Source organism: Bactrocera neohumeralis, unplaced genomic scaffold (assembly GCF_024586455.1).
Source record: "Bactrocera neohumeralis isolate Rockhampton unplaced genomic scaffold, APGP_CSIRO_Bneo_wtdbg2-racon-allhic-juicebox.fasta_v2 cluster10, whole genome shotgun sequence".
Taxonomy (NCBI): domain Eukaryota; kingdom Metazoa; phylum Arthropoda; class Insecta; order Diptera; family Tephritidae; genus Bactrocera; species Bactrocera neohumeralis.
Genome location: NW_026089623.1, coordinates 8045748 through 8064331, shown reverse-complemented (window position 1 = coordinate 8064331; position 18584 = coordinate 8045748). Strand labels below are relative to the sequence as shown.

The following is an 18584-nucleotide window of genomic DNA, read 5'->3' as shown; positions in this document are numbered from 1 at the left end:
ATGCACTTGGAATGTCCGGACCCTTAATTGGGAAGGTGCCGCTGCCCAGCTGATTGATGTCCTCGCAAAAATAAAGGCTGACATCACCGCGGTCCACGAAATGCGATGGACGAGCAAGGACAGAGACGAGTAGGTCCTTGTGATATTTACTACAGTGGCCATATAAAGGAGCGCAAGTTTGGTGTTGGATTCGTGGTGGGAGAGAGACTCCGTCGCCGAGTACTATCATTCACTCCGGTGAATGAACATCTAGCCACAATCCGCATCAAAGCGAGGTTCTTCAACATATCACTGATTTGCGCCCACGCCCCGACGGTAGAGAAGGACGATGTGACCAAAGATGCCTTCTAAGAACGCTTGGAGCGCGCTTATGAGAGCTGCCCCCGCCACGATGTCAAAATTGTGCTTGGTGACTTTAACGCCAGGGTGGGCAAAGAAGGTATATTTGGCACGACGGTCGGTAAATTCAGCCTCCACGACGAAACATCCTCAAATGGGTTGAGGCTGATTGACTTCGCCGAAAAATGGTTATCTGTAGTACTAGATTCCAGCATAAGAAGATTCATTTACTGAATGGCAGTGAACGCACAACGCCAGGAGAAGGAGAACCCGATTCCCCAATCGTTGACGAGAGAGCTGACGTTCCATTGTCCGACCGTGAAGAAGTTCGAATAGCAATTACCCGCCTGAAGAACAACAAAGCGGCGGGCGCCGATGGATTTCCGGCCGAGCTATTCAAACACGGCGGCGAAGAACTTATAAGGAGCATGCATCAGCTTCTTTGTAAAATATGGTCGGACGAAGGCATGCCCAACGATTGGAATTTAAGTGTGCTATGCCCAATCCATAAAAAAGGAGACCCCACAATCTGCGCCAACTAACGTGGGATTAGCCTCCTCAACATCGCATATAAGGTTCTATCGAGCGTATTGGGTGAGAGATTAGAGCCCACCGTCAACAAACTGATTGGACCTTATCAGTGTGGCTTCAGACCTGGAAAATCAACAACCGACCAGATATTCACCATGCGCCAAATCTTGGAAAAGACCCGTGAAAAGAGAATCGACACACACCACCTCTTCGTCGATTTCAAAGCTGCTTTCGACAGCACGAATAGGATCTGCCTTTATGCCGCGATGTCTGAATTTGGTATCCCCGCAAAACTAATACGGCTGTGTAAACTGACGTTGAGCAACACGAAAAGCTCCGTCAGGATCGGGAAGGACCTCTCCGAGCCGTTCGATACCAAACGAGGTTTCAGACAAGGCGACTGCCTATCGTGCGACTTCTTCAACTTGCTTCTGGAGAAAATAGTTCGAGCTGCAGAACTAAACAGAGAAGGTACCATCTTCTATAAGAGTGTACAGCTGCTGGCGTATGCCGACGATATTGATATCATCGGCCTCAACCCCCGCGCCGTTAGTTCTGCTTTCTCCAGGCTGGACAAGGAAGCACAGAAAATGGGTCTGGCAGTGAACGAGGGCGAAACGAAATATCTCCTGTCATCAACGTCACTGTAGACAGTCATAACTTTGAAGTTGTAGATAATTTCGTCTATTTAGGAACCAGCATTAACACCACCAACAATGTCAGCCTGGAAATCCAACGCAGGATTGCTCTTGCCAACAGGTGCAACTTCGGACTGAGTAGGCAATTGAAAAGTAAAGTCCTCTCTCGACGAACAAACGCTAAACTCTATAGGTTGCTCATAATTCCCGTCCTGCTATATGGTGCAGAGGCTTGGGCGATGACAGCAACCGATGAGTCGACGTTACGAGTTTTCGAGAGAAAAATTCTGCGAAAGATTTATGGTCCTTTGTGCATTAGCCACGGCGAATATCGCATTTGATGGAACGATGAGCTGTACAAGATATACGACGACATTGACATAGTTCAGCGAATTAAAAGACAGCGGCTACCCTGTCTAGGTCACGTTGTCCGGACGGATGAAAACACTCCAGCTCTGAAAGTATTCGACGCAGTACCCGCCGGGGGAAGCAGAGGAAGAGGAAGACCTCCACTTAGTTGGAAGGACCAAGTGGAGAAGGACCTGGCTTCGCTTGGAATATCGAATTGGCGCCACGTAGCGAAAATAAGAAACGACTGGCGCGCTGTTGTTAACTCGGCTATAATCGCTTAAGCGGTTTCTACGCCAATTAAGAAGAAGAAGAAGAAGGCACCAATTATAATAAGTGAAATGTAAGTTTTCAAGTAGTTTTCAACGAAAACTGTGTTTTCGTTTGACGGATTTTACATGGACGAAAACACAAGTTTTCGTGCAAAAACCAGTTTTTCCCACGAAAACATGTTTTCGTTGTCGGTACGAACATAGTATTAGGTGATCAAAAGAGTTATACTCTATATCAGCAGGTTGCAGGAGTATAAAAAATATGTCCTTGAGTTAAATGTTTTTTCGCACATACCTATAAATATTTTAATTTAAACAAATATTTAAATATATGGTTTAATTTTTAGTTAATATGATTTTATAGTATAGTGTCTATAGTTATAATAATAATAATTTCCGGACCCATTAGTTCCCTTAGCCCCTATATACCCTTCCGTGCATATATCAATCAATGTATTAATCTCAATGAAAATGAGAAAGCGTGTTTTGCTAATAACAAAATATCATTGTACCTTAAATGAACAACATCGAGTGAAAACTTCATCTAGTCCCTATATAACTATTATCAAATTTTTTGAACATTCCACTGATTTTAGTACCTATTGATTGGTAATGAAACCCAAGGTAATTACAAAAAGAGGTAAAATTTAGTGTGCTGCCGGTATTTAAATAAATTAAAATTGTTTGAAATTCAAGTAGCCTGTGATTTTTCTTGTTTCATATTTGTGAAAATGACATTATGTGCGTATATACTGCAAAGTTTTTATAAACTTATATATGTACATACATATGTACGTGGAAAAAATCTTACTTTTCGAATAGTCGGCAACGAACGGTTAACCAGATAGTCGATATGACCGGCAAATCAAATAGCGCCAACTTATAACTATTAGGATACTGAACATTATTATTTGAATAATCCCCTATCTAATTAATTCGGTTAGTTGATTAGTCGAATACCAAGAGCTCTACTACATACATACGTATAATTATTATCGTTTTTCTAATAAATTTTATGCCGAATATGTCGTTCAGTGTGTGATATGTTCCCAAGTGGACCTGAGCAATTGTCAAATTAATGCATTCTCTTCCCTCAATGGCCCATGTAATGATTTCCGTCTTTCCATCTGATTCTAAACCGTTCAGGGTAATCAAAATGTGATATTTTAGTGGAAAGAAATGGACACGTGTTTTTTCTATTTATGAGATTTAGAGCTGAATTAGAATTTAATTGGTCTCTACATTGGTCTAAACCTCATATCGCTATTACAATGAATTCAGATAATCTGGTTGACATTTTTCATTTCAACTCCATATTAGTAACTATATTAAATTTAGCCTCTTCGGTCAAGCGATATCGCATACATAAGTACATATATGTATAACATCTGAAATTTTTTTAGTATATTATTTGCTGACCCCAACTAAAGTCTAGCTTCAAACTTAGAGTTGAATTGAATTATACTCAAACATTTTATTTTTCAATTATTATTAGACGTGCCTTCCGTCTATCGCAACATGATCGATCTGATTGGTGGCTTTTCGATCCGGAAACAGCCAGGTAGCTTGATGTATTTTCTCGATCAGCCTCTACCCATTTGAGGATGTTTCGTCGTGGAGACAGAATTTTCCGACCGTAGTGCCAAAGATACCTTCTTTGCCCACCCTGGCGTTAAAGTCGCCAAACACGATTCTGACATCGTGGCGGGGGCAGCTCTCATAAGTGCGCTCCAAGCGCTCATAGAAGGCATCTTTGATCACATCGTCCTTGTCTTCCGTCGGGGCGTGGGCGCAAATCAGTGATATGTTGAAGAACATCGCTTTGTTGCGGATTGTGGCTAGACGTTCATTCACCAGAGTGAGTGATAGTACTCGGCGAGGGAGTCTCTCTCCCGCCACGAATCCCACACCAAACTTGCGCTCTTTTAAATGGCCACTGTAGTAAATGCCACAAGGACCTACTCGTCTCTGTCCTTGTCCCGTCCATCGCATTTCTTGGACGGCGGTGATGTCAGCCTTTATTTTCACGAGGACATCAACCAGGTGGGCAGCGGCACCTTTCCAATAAGGGACCGGTCATTCCAGGTGCATGCCCTCAATTCGTAGTCCTTATTTCGTTTGCCATGGTCGTCATCAAAAGGGGGGTCACTCATCCGAGGGTTGTTGTTCCTTTTCATTGCTATGATTTTTTACGTGGCAGGTCTCAAACCAGATGATAGGTCAAAGACCGGAAGTCGTGAGCTGCTTGAGTCATATGTAAAAGAATCGTTTCTTGCCACTCCCAAGTGAATGGCGATCAGAGAACTTTCCTCACTTCCGTGAACTTCTACACATGACTCCATCCTCCAAAATACAATCATATTATTGTGTTATTATATGTATGTATACATATTAATACTATTTAATATATAAGTTAGCCACTGCAACGCGTGGTATCACAAAAAAACGTCGAAAATGTAAATATTTACATACTTGAACTTAATATATTTTACTAAATAATATATTCCTATCGTTTTTGTTTATCCCAATAGTGATCGAGAAACCATCTCCAAATACTTCCGTCATTTTCTGCATATATGGAGAAAGGCACTGTGTAGCGGTTTTTGGCATGATTTAAAATTTTTGTATTAACAAATTTGTATGTCCCTATTTTGAACCATTAATTAGAGCAAAACTAATCTAAAATGTGTAAAACAAAACTAAGCAGGACTGAAGATAGATAATGTGGTATCCGCATACTTTCTTGAATCAATTAAACTCGCTATCTTTGTTGACGTTTTCACATTGGTTAGACAGCAGCGCACATTTAATTTTTCGATATACATATAATGTACCTAACTCTTGTTATATCCATCCAAAGCACACAAAATTATATCTAAATATGTATCCCTTTTATGCTTTATGTTAATATTAGTTTGGATTTATTCACATAGAATCACTGCATTATGAAACGTTAGATAATGACTTTTATATTAGTGAATTAGTAATCTATAGAGGTGTAAAATAAAAAAAATGTAAAAAGATAATTGCAAAATTATATAAAACTCAGAAAAATTGCATACCTGAAACGTTAATTTTAAAGACAAATATTTTAAAAACCATAAGTCAGCGGCACAAAATTATTGTTTGTTGTTGAAGATCCAGCCTCAAACCTCGATTGTATCAAATAATGTTATTATTAAAGTAATAATTGTAAAATTCTTACACAAGAGCTAGTGAAAACTAAACATTTGGCATCTTTGGTTCCATAACTTGCATACTTTATTAGAATCACCCGATTTCGAAACGTTCATTTTATATTACTGAAAAAGCATATTGAATATCATATTAAAATATGGTCCCAACTTTAATAGTCAAAGCTAAGGTTCAACCTTTAAAAACATACATTAAACATTCTACGTCTTGAGCTGAAAGATAACTTTCCTTTTGATGATTTCTTTATCCAATCCCGATTTAACTTTGTCGAGTACAAATTCTGCCGCCTGAAATATAATACAACCTCTTCTTCATTCTTTATTGCCCTCCTTGTCAAATATTTATTGAAATTGCTTGATTAAATGTGATATTCACTTCTAGCCTCGAGTCCACCTTTAGAAGCAAACTGTCGCCTCAGTTAAAATCAACGAAAACATCTAATTATTACCGAAAAAGCTCCTTATGCTATATTATATTTAATATTTTTCCATTCTTCGTAGGTTGCCTTTTTATATCCGGATAAGAGAGCAAAAATTTATAATCGAAATCGCATTATTGTTTTCAAAATATTCTCATTTAAGTTATGTACACTTGCTGCGTTTTGAGTCCAAATACCTTCAAATTCTAATGATCATTCTGAAAACTTCAACTGCCTCTTCAGGTGTCAGAAATCGTTGACTTCTTAGTTTATTTTTTACGTACAGGAATAAAAAGATGTGGTTCGAAACAGGACTAAACGGTGGATAGCTCAGCAAATTGAAATTTTGAGTACTCAAAAATGCGGTTGTTTCAGTCGCATTGTTATGGTGCAGAGTAATCCGTCTTCGGCAGAAGGGTTTCCTGATTTCTTAAAAAGAACTGAAAATTAAATGCTTGTGTACCACTGTGGTATGGCGAAATTTTATTTAAAAAAAAAAGCAGACAACCATTTGCTTAGAATGCTTCATGTGCGAATAACTTTTCTTGGTTTCGCCTCATTTTCAAACCCACGCACAGTCGACTGCTATTTACTTTCGGGCTTATGTGCGTAGATCTGTACACTTCGAAACTCCGCTATCGTATTTTTTAACATTTCTCTCAACCTTTTCCTGAGCGATTGACCAATTCTGTAGGATCTATCGCGAACAAATTACGATTCGTGACTCTCTGATTGGCCTTACAATATATTAATACCAACACTGTTATTAATATTAGAATAATAATTTAGAATATATTAAAGTATAGTGAAAGAAACTATTGGTAGAAACATCGTAAAAATAACTCGTCTATATCATGCACTCTCTTTGTAATACGTGGACGATAAGTTAATCGTTTTATTACATCTTCGTAGAAATACCCCAAAACTATTTAATATATGTATGTAGTTATAAAACTATGGAGGGAACACTTCTCCAGCCTGTTAAAGGGCAGTGAAGGTATAACATCAGGATATAGCGAATCCGGTTCGCTAATCGATGACCATGGAGCAGAAATTCCATTGCTTGACTATGAAGAAGTCCGAATAGCAATTACCCGTATGAAAAACAACAACAAGGCGGGGGCCGATGGATTACTTGCCAAGCATTTCAAAACCGCTGGCGAAGAACTGATAAACAGCATGCATCAGCTTCTTTGTAGCATATGGTGAGACGATTGGAATTTAGGTGTGCTTTGCCCAATCCACAAAAGTGAGATCTCATAATCTCATAAGCTCGTTTGTCACGGCGAATACCGCATTCGATGGAACGATGAGCTGTATGAGATATATCACGACATTGACATAGCTGCTGTAACTGTGGTGAGGCTCATCCTGCTTACTACGGAGGATGTGTAGTTACGAAAGAACTACAAAAGATTCTTGACTAAAGAACTGTTAAAAAGAAAAACGACCCACATCCTTAAAGCTCGGTTGACAAAGATGCCAAAAGCCTACTCAAAAACACAATACGCCAACCAATTGCTGAAAATAAAGTTTGAACAGCAAATGGGCTAATTATAAAAGAGAACATGTGTTCAAATAATGTTAATAAAGTTTTATAATGGGTGGCTACTATAATGCGAGTCATCCCCACTGGGGCTCGAGGCTTATAACCACAAAGGACAGATAGTTATTAAAAGCTCTTCAAATGACTGGGTGCGGTATAATGTCTACTTGAACACTAACTTACTGACCAACGGATCCACCTAAAATACCATATCTTATTGATTTTTTCATTACCAAGCATATTTTTCCAAATTATATGTGAACTAGCTGACCCCGCAGCCATTGTCCTGCGCGAAATTATGTCTTTTGAATTGAAAAGACAAATATTCATATTGTGTTGAATATCATTTATTTGAGATTTTTCCACATTTTTTTTCAATGTAACGCAGCTTGATAAACAACAATTTTTGGTTTCTGTTCCGGTGTACAGAAAAGATGGTTTTCCAATTCGTGAGCACGCCACGTATATCTGGTCATGTGAAAATTATAGCATTTCCAAATTTATGCCACACACTATGCGACTATCCTTGTGTCCTGTTGATTGTCATTTCAAATGAAAGAAGAATGCGTACGTTTTGTCAAATTGGAAGGAAGAATGCTACATTCTATTGGTAAAAGAATTTTTAAATCGGCCCAGTACTTTTTGAGCCTATTCATTACAAACAAACAAAAATAGGTACAAATCTTTCGTCTTTATAAAAATCTTTCCTCTTTTGTAGTGACATAACTACTATAGTTGGACATATGCTACCGCGGAGTTTTTTGTAGACATTATGATGCTCTTCAATATTGTAGTACATTATTTTGTTCTATCGCTAATAGTTTCGTCAGCGCATTCGACGAAAGACATTTTAAGACTAATTTTTCTACACCTTCGGTTACATTGTTCAAATTTTACCAAGGATCCCTAATTTTTTTTCAAAATGAAATGTAGCCTATGTCAAATTGGAAGAATGTAGCATTCTACATATTATTGAAAGAATTTTTTAAATCGGCCCAGTACTTTTTGAGCCTATTCATTACAAACAAACAAAAATAGGTACAAATCTTTCCTCTTTTTATACCCTGAACAGTAGGCCGGGTCGATTTGTGGGGAGGCAAAAAAATCGCCCATTGCTCTATGAAAATCATATTCTAGGGATCAAGATAAGAAACTTTGCCGAAGGAACCATACCTCTGAAAGGAATTCTGATGTCCCCCAATTTGGGTAGAACTTTTGGGTAGGGGCAAATTTTGAAATAGAAGTGAAATTACCATTTCATTCTTATTACCTCTGAAAGTGAGGATAACTAAAGCAATAACCACTATGGTATTTCAAAAAAAAAAAAAATAAGTGAAGTGACGATTCCAAATCAAAAACTTTACAATGAATCCACCATCCTCTACACCGCAAGATGAAGCAACTACATCAATAACTATCGAAAACCCAATGAGTCATATACCCAAGCATGATGTTACTGTTTTTGGTGTGTCTTCTGATTTGACTGATCTTAATTTACCAACCCATCTGGATATCTTGAGATATTATTTTTACTTAAGCGAACAGAACAAAAAAGTTTTCCCATAAATCATTCACTATTCAAGTACAAGATAAGTTGATTGGAATTTGGGAAAAACTTGGTATGGAAATAATGCTGAAAAAAAGTGTATGTAATAAATTGAATAAATTGCTTGACAAGTATCAAGAGCAAATCAAGAGAAGAAACAACCCCCAACATTTTACAGAGTATGTAAAATCTCTGGAAACAATTTTTTTTACATTGGAACATGTAAATGCGATTTGAAGGCAGCTCCATGTGCATGCGGCTGGGTTCCCGAACGCCTTAAAGAGTTCATGCACGATCAACATAATCAGAGAAGACTAACAATGAATGCATCAATGCCAACATACCAAGATCCCGATGATTCAACATACGCACCGCCACCAGTTCAAGAAGATATGGATAGAAGCACAAGTTCACAATACACAATCGTATCTCTGATTGTTTTAACTTTGCCTTGGTATGTGACAGATTTCGTGTGCCTGACAGAGTAGCATCAGCATTGGGAACCGCTCTTTTGCAAGATTTTAAAATTAAAGATAAGCATTGGAAACCTCTCATCATAGATAAATCGAAAGTTCGTAGAGAAAAAGAGAAATGCAGACAAGAAGTGCTTCGCAAACGGTTAGATGATACTAATTTGTTAGCGTTTTCATTCGATGGCAGAAAAAATGATACTTTAACGATAGATAAAATTGATGAGAAGTATCATACTAGGATGGTAAAAGAACCTTATCTTGTTATTTTAAGAGAACCCAATTCTGAATTGATTGGTTACTTAAGACTGGAACATGAAACCGCTGAATACAAAACAACCAAATTAAATGGTTTTTTCAACGATAAAAATATATCACTGGATACATTAATTGGAATATGCACTGACGGTGAGCCAACAAACACTGGCTCACACGGTGGAATTCTACGACGATTCGAATTGCTGTTAAAAAGACCATTGCATTGGTTTGTTTGCCTTCTACACTTCAACGAACTTCCGTTTCGCCATTTGTTTGAAGCTTTGGATAAATCAACCAGCACTGGACCAAGATCGGCAACCGGAAAACTGAGCCGTCAAATCGAAACTTGTGAAACTCTTCCGGTAAGTTATTGCTATCACTCATTTATTATAATTGTCAACCATTTTTAATTATTTTATTATTATATATTTTTAGGTGGTGGACGGCTTCCAGAAAATTGAGTTGCAAATAAGTCCCCTGCTCCAGAAAAAAGAATTTTCCACCGATTCGAAGTACTTATGCGACATGGCCCATGCAATTTCTAGCGGCGTGGTTCCGGTGGATCTGGCTAACATCAAACCAGGGAAAATTGTACATTCTCGGTGGCTCACCAAGGCCGCTAGATTATTGCGATTATATGTGACAACGGAAAATCCAGATGCAAATTTAAGAATTCTGGTAATATCAAGTATTACAGCTCTGTCGTGTACGACAGTGCATTATTTTTCAAGTTCATTGGTTGGTCACGATTTCTAGAACCTCGTTTACGCAAAATTGTCAATCAAGTAATTAAAGATAATTCATATTATGCGCATTTGGAAAATATCTTGTTATCAATGTTGTTTGATGATAGGAAAGAAAAGCGCGACTGTGCCATCAAGAAAATTCTACGCTATCGAATCGATGATTCGAACAAGGAACAGAACGACATGTTCAATTGCTAGCTAGCGTTTCCAAACGGGTTATACCGGAAAATGTAGAGGCTGTTATGGCGACGACATAAGAGAGCCGTGCGAAATTGCCCAGACTTGAAAGTTAAAAGGATTTCAAACAATAATTATTAGATATGTTCTGACTAAATAAATTTCTTAAGAGAAAAAATAGATATTATTATAAATGAATAAATAAAAATAAAGAAAAGCCATAGCCATTTAGCTGATTTTTTCATGTAAAGGCCAAAAAAGTTCCAGGGGGTGTGCCACTGGCATGGGTGGATCGGCCGTCTAAAGTTAGTGGGGTCGTCGGTCATACATTTGGACTCGATTGGAACACTCTAAATGGGTCAAAGTGGGATTTTTCAAAATTTGCCCCTACCCAAAAGTTCGACCCAAATTGGGGGATATCAAAATTCGTTTTAGAGGTATGTTTCCTTCGGAAAAGTTTCTTATTTTGATCCCTAGAATATGATTTTTATAGAGCAATGGGCGATTTTTAAATCGACCCGCCCTACTGAACAGGGTATATTAAGTTTGTCACGAAATTTGTAACACCCAGAAGGAATCGTCGAAGACCCTATAAAGTATATATATAAATGATCAGTATGTCGAGCTGAGTCGATTTGGTCATGTCCGTCTGTCTGTATGTCCGTCTGTCCGTCTGTCTGTATATATACGAACTAGTCTCTCAGTTTTTAAGATATCGTTTTGAAATTTTGCAAAAGTCATTTCCTCTTCAAGAAGCTGCTCATTTGTAGGAACGGCCGATATCGGACCACTATAACATATAGCTGCCATACAAACTGAACGATCGGAATCAAATGCTTGTATGGAAAACTTTCACATTTGACAAGATATATTCACGAAATTTGGTATATGTTATTTTCTAAGGCAACAATATAATCTCCGAAGAAATTGTTCAGATCGGTTAACTATAGCAAATAGCTGCCATACAAACTGAACGATCGGAATGAAGTTCTTGTATGGACAACTTTCACATTTGACAAGATATATTCACGAAATTTGATATATGTTATTTTCTAAGGCAACAATGTAATCTCCGAAGAAATTGTTCAGATCGGTTAACTATAGCATATAGCTGCCATACAAACTGAACGATCGGAATCAAGTTCTTGTATGGACAACTTTCACATTTGACAAGATATATTCACGAAATTTGATATATGTTATTTTCTAAGGCAACAATGTAATCTCCGAAGAAATTGTTCAGATCGGTTAACTATAGCATATAGCTGCCATACAAACTGAACGATCGGAATCAAATGCTTGTATGGAAAACTTTCACATTTGACAAGATATATTCACGAAATTTGATATATGTTATTTTCTAAGGCAACAATGTAATCTCCGAAGAAATTGTTCAGATCGGTTAACTATAGCATATAGCTGCCATACAAACTGAACGATCGGAATCAAGTTCTTGTATGGACAAATTTGGTATATGTTATTTTTTAAAAAACTTGTTTAGAACGGATTACTATAGCATATAGCTTCCATACAAACTGAACACATAGTTACTAACAGAAATGCACCTGTGAAGGGTATTTAGCTTCGGTGCAACCGAAGTTAACGTTTTTTCTTGTTAATATCAGTATAAAAAGAAAGCGGTTTGGATATACATACATATTCGCCAATCTATATAAATAAAAATGAATAGCCAAAATGTATGTATGTACGCTCATAACTCAATAACGCCTGGACCAATTTGGCCAATTCTTTTTCTTAAATGTTCGTTGAAGTTCAAAGATGGTTTTTACGGCGAGAGAAATTCGAATAATTTCCGGAAAACCCCTAAAAACAGCTTTTTTCTTTTCCCCATATAAACGTTACATACATACATACATACATACAAATGTTCATACATATGTCTAAAAAATGAGTTTTTGTTTGTTAGTAACACTAAGAGAACGGTTGATGAAATTTTTAAAGGTTGCTTGTTGTGGATCGGGAAAGGTTTAGAAACAAATACCTTATACTTTTCATGAGTAGAAGTCGGAAAATTGGACAATTCCAAAAAGTAACATTTTTCGTACACATTTTTTTCAATTTTTGTTTGTTTTGTTTTTCAATATTTTGATTTGTAAATTATTTGAATCGTTCAATTGCGGTCGCTTGCTTTTTTATTCCGGCTATCCAAAGGAAAAATTATTGAAAATTATTCAGTGAAAACTTTATGTATGTTTGAGACGATGTGATCAATTACAGATTGAAATTTGTTACGAAGCCACGAAGAGGTGGCGCTAATATTGGTCGGCGTTCTTTTTGCCATCAACGTATGGCAGCACAAAGAAAGGTAAGAAGTACTCCCAAAATGCGATAACATACGTGCGGAATTATGGATCGCGGTCAATGAACTAGCGATCGTAACGATATCACAGCACGACTTTTTAAACAATAGCTGCGATGTTTGACGGTCTTTATCTTGAATCAACCTATGGTATATATGGTGCTGTTAGAAGCTGAATGTATTCCGTTGCGTGTTGCCGCACGCACACATTCTTCTTTGGATGCGGTTGGTGTTTACACCAGATCAAATTGATGAAATAATTTCAGCGGAAATTCCTGATTCAGAGTTATGTAGATCCAGAATTATACGAAGTGGTGAAAACCAATATGGTTCATGGACTTTGGGAACCTTACAATCCCACTTTGGTTTGTATGTCTCCCCAGACGACAATGGCAGAACATTTAGCATTTAGAGGCGTGAATATCGAGGTTAACAACACATCCAAGTTGAAAACATATGGATTGTACCATATTCGCCACTTTTGTCTTTTATCACATTCAAAACTCATGTCAATGTTGAATATTGTAGATTGGTGAAATCGATCAAATACATTTGCAAGTACGTCACCAAAGAAAGCAACATGGCATTTATTGGCCTTGAACAATATGAGATCAGCAGTATCAAATGGGTCGATATGTGAACCGCAATGAAGCGCTTTGTAGGATGTTTACTTTTGCAATTCATGAATGTTTTCCGATTGTTGTCCGTCTCGCGGTTCAACTTCATTTAAGTCATTGCGTATTGTGAATGGTACAGTGTGTGCAACTTTTTGAGAAGCATGCCAGCAGTTGCGTTTGCTGGAACATGCTAATCACTGTAAACCAGAGATGGGCAAATGAAATGTATGGATGTATTGGTAACCGCGAGCGTAAAATGGCTACCATGGGACCAAGAATGATAGAATACAAGATTACGACACTAGTTTACAGTTAGTTTTTTTCGGTTTAGCTCTTGACAATTCTTACAAAAACAAATACAATGTTCAAGAATTTCGTAACGTAACAGTTTTGCGTTGAGAAGAACAAGCATAGAAATGCATACAAATTGTAAACCGAAATGTAAACACTTTTTGAAATTCCCAAAATAATATTAATTCATTCGTCTTTGCAGGAAAAATTTCAGTGGAATGTTTAAAATATTGTTGCGAGAAAATATGTATATAATTAGTTTTAGGCACATCCACAATAAATAGGGTAGCATGTGTGGAAATTGTTCAAATGAAGAAAACCAGTGTAAGTGTACTGTTGTATTTATTTAAATTTCTAAGCATAAATATATTAATTTTTTAAAATGAAATGTGCAGTGGCTTGTTGTAATAATTATTATGCAATTAAAGGATCGAAAACGAGTTTTTTCAGTTTTCCGGCCGATTTAAAAGTTGCCAAAAAATGGGTGTTATTTTGCAAAAGAAATGATATGTTTAATACTAAATTAATAATTTCCAATTCTTTTATCATAATTTCATACATCTGATACATCTGAACTTATAATATATGTATATATTTATATACAACACAAGAAACGTCTTCTCCATTTGAATCACAACTTAATAGACAATTTTATTATCAATAGGCCGATATATTTCCTTAGAAATGATTCAAATCTTTTCAGTCAACAATATTCAATCGCTTCACTAAAACTTTTCATTAAAATCGAAAGAATTAATAATATTTTGCGAATTTACAAAAGTGTTTACTTTTCTGTTTACAATTTGCAAGCCATTTGACAGTTTTTCACTCTTGTTCTTCTCAACACGGAACTATGACGTTTCGTAATGGCGGTCGTCGTAATCTTGCATTCTATCATTCTTGCATGGAACAAAGAACATTTGCAGTCAGTTGATTAACAAACAACAGCGAAGCAACATCGTGCGCCGCTTGATTGTTTTATGATACTATTTATGCGCGTACCTATATGTGTTTGTTCAAAATGAATGACAAATATTGCTTTATGATTTCCGATGCCGAGGCAAGCCTTATTTTTAAGCATGATTTCTCGAGAACTTCACAATTTCAACTTTATCTTAAAATTTCCGCTAAGTAGTTTGCTAGTAAAAGTAGTCAACTCCCAATTTACCCCACCATAACATATAACATTTTATTTATGTTATACATTTCAAATGGGGCAAAAATATACTAGGGCATAAAAAAACATCAACATACCGACTACCTATGATACCTCGTAGCTGTCTGCAGCGCAACTGGCAGGAAAATCAATTCATTATCTCACAGTGCAAAACTGGTTTTTTCGCTCTCAATAGCGACTGAAATAAGAGCGTAAGAAACGTGTGCTGAGAGTAACTGCTCATGTGAGTCAAAACGCTCATGTATGCTGTAAAAGGACGAAGGACAATGCAATAGTTATTTCGCATGCCACTGAAGTTCGCATAGTTTTCGCGAAGATCAATTCGACAAATCAGCCTTCAAATTCGCGTTAATTATGGGATACGAAAAAATGACATTGCCGATGACATTTTACTTCAACGCCCTGCAAGACGGGTAGCTGTTAGCAAACGTGTAAGCGGCTTGTTATTGTTTACTTTTGTATTCGTTAAAATATTTGTTACTTTTGTTCAGAGAGTGGGAAAAAAGTAACACATAGCTATTTGATGTTCAATGGTTATCTCGCTCTAACCCATGGCAAATATCGCATGCTGCCTTGTTCTAGCAAAATACATGCATTTGTTAGCAAATCTCTTCACAGTATGTTACGGGTAACAAATTTTTTTATTAGCACACTGCTTACCTATGTGTTATGGATAACAAAAAGTATTTGTTACCCGAATATCTGTTAGTGTTATTATTTTCGTTATCAGTTTGTTACCTATAACATATAAGCATGTTAGCAAGAACAAGCAGTAACAAGATTATCTGTTACCCATTTGTTACTTCTAGCAAATTCAATTCTTTTAAATAAAATTCAGTTTTTTTATTATTTCGCTTTATTTAATAATAACATCAAAATAATGAAATATTTACTTAAACTAATAGCGAGCTCCACGTAATGCTCGTCCTCCAAGTCACCGGTGATGCGGCTAATTGAATGGTGCGTCTTTGTTATACGCATCCAAACGCTCCAAATGATTTCTGTAATATCGGGTGATTTTTTAAGAGCTTGATAACTTTTTTTAAAAAAAAAACGCATAAAATTTGCAAAATCTCATCGGTCTTTATTTGAAACGTTAGATTGGTTCATGACATTTGCTTTTTGAAGATAATTTCATTTAAATGTTGACCGCGGCTGCGTCTTAGGTGGTCCATTCGGAAAGTCCAATTTTGGGCAACTTTTTCGAGCATTTCGGCCGGAATAGCCCGAATTTCTTCGGAAATGTTGTCTTCCAAAGCTGGAATAGTTGCTGGCTTATTTCTGTAGACTTTAGACTTGACGTAGCCCCACAAAAAATAGTCTAAAGGCGTTAAATCGCATGATCTTGGTGGCCAACTTACGGGTCCATTTCTTGAGATGAATTGTTCTCCGAAGTTTTCCCTCAAAATGGCCATAGAATCGCGAGCTGTGTGGCATGTAGCGCCATCTTGTTGAAACCACATGTCAACCAAGTTCAGTTCTTCCATTTTTGGCAACAAAAAGTTTGTTAGCATCGAACGATAGCGATCGCCATTCACCGTAACGTTGCGTCCAACAGCATCTTTGAAAAAATACGGTCCAATGATTCCACCAGCGTACAAACCACACCAAACAGTGCATTTTTCGGGATGCATGGGCAGTTCTTGAACGGCTTCTGGTTGCTCTTCACCCCAAATGCGGCAATTTTGCTTATTTACGTAGCCATTCAACCAGAAATGAGCCTCATCGCTGAACAAAATTTGTCGATAAAATATTCCGGCCGAAATGCTCGAAAAAGTTGCCCAAAATTGGACTTTCCGAATGGACCACCTAAGACGCAGCCGCGGTCAACATTTAAATGAAATTATCTTCAAAAAGTAAATGTCATGAACCAATCTAACGTTTCAAATAAAGAACCGATGAGATTTTGCAAATTTTATGCGTTTTTTAAAAAAAAAAGTTATCAAGCTCTTAAAAAATCACCCGATACTAGAAATTTTCAACAATGATAGAGAAAGAGATTACGCAATGCGCATGTTTGCTTTCAGTCAGCTGTTCTTGCTGACGTCACGGTTGACTTATTATTCGCCCGCGCTATTGAAAGTGAATTCGAATTGTGTATTCAAGTGTTATATTATTTGTTAAATTCTATATTTTTAAAATGCGTTGTGCAGTGTTCGGTTGTAATAATAACAATGGTAAAAATACTGCTACGAAGTGGAGATTTCTTCATTTCCCTAAGGATAAAGCCGCATTAAAACAATGGATTCAAATAATGTACTGGAACAGATGACGGAGCTGGTTTCATCAATGAGAGTCATTGGTAAAAATGGTTTGCTTCCATTCCAAAAAGGTAATACTCAAGCTACATATATATCTAGATAAGTTGATTTTCTACAGTTTTTGATTTTACTTATGATTTACAGGTATACTCCAAAGCAATAATGCTTTGAAATTGCTGCTGGATGACTTAAGACAGCAGCACAAAATTGATTACGTTTTGACCTATCGATTGAACCAGGAAGTTTTGGAAAATTTTTTTGGCGTAATCAGGTCAAAAGGCGGTCTTCACGATCACCCTGACAGGCAGGAGTTCAATATAGGCTGCGTTCCTATATACTTGGTCACAACGAAAGAGCGATCACAGAAGAAGGCAATGTTGAAGTCGACAACACACCAGATTTGGAAAGAAATTACTTATCTCTAACCGGTAATTATCAAAATATTAAACGTACATAGTATTATAAACCTAAAACTACAGAAAACTTTCTTATATAAAATTGTATTGATGTTAACAAATGCAAATATGTACTTACATACAAACTAAGTTTATGCATACTAACCTCTCACTGTTTTTTATCCTAATTATACTAATAATAATAACTAACAATTTATTCCATTTATTGATACGCATACGTATGTTTATTATATTTTTGCAGGTAATATTTTTCAACGTGTGTCAGTTGATCTGAATTCCACTGACCCAATCGAAAAAAATGATGACTTGGAGATTCTCAACAACGACGGACTTGAGAATTTGGCAGGGTACATCTGCCACAAACTCGGTAAAGACAACCCTGAAATTTGTGCCAATTCCGAAAATTGTTCGTCCCATACTTGGGTGGATCACCTTTCTGAAGGAGGACTCTCAAAACCAACAGATATGTTGATGGAGCATATGAGAGCCTTGCAAGCAATATTTGACGACGTCAATGGTAATGATTTGCATATATGTACAAATTAAGTCCAGAAACACATAGATTTAAGTGATTTTGTAAATTGTAGCTCGAAAATAAAATAATTATTTTTCAGAGCTAGAATGTATTTTAGGATTCGTTCCATAAATAAAAACATAATTGAACATAAGTATGTACGTTTAGTAAAAAAAAGAAAATTAAATAAAACAATAAATTGATACTTGGTTACAAAATATTCAATCATTTTATTTACATAAATGTATATGGTTGAAACAAACACAGCAAAGATTGTCTCTTTTCAAATAATACAATGAAAATTCAATTAAATGAATATGTAGGTAAATGTTCACTATAAAATATTCACTTATATTGATATCTTTTATTAATATTCACTTATATTGATGTTAAATTTGATGATATTCATGATTTTGTATGCCTGCAATACAAAATTACTTCTTATTGCAAAGAAAAACAACCAACTGAAAATCAGCTGATTGTAAGTTGGTCAACCGTGACGTA

The 18584-nt window shown here is 36.6% G+C and overlaps 1 long non-coding RNA gene across 1 annotated transcript; it reads left to right on the top strand.

Annotated features, from left to right (window-relative positions):
* Positions 1-16890: 16890 nt before the first annotated feature.
* On the top strand, positions 16891-18147 carry LOC126765126 (uncharacterized). Its single transcript, XR_007668276.1, has 3 exons — positions 16891-17221; positions 17295-17578; positions 17808-18147. It is a non-coding gene; the product is annotated as an uncharacterized LOC126765126 (long non-coding RNA).
* Positions 18148-18584: the final 437 nt, after the last annotated feature.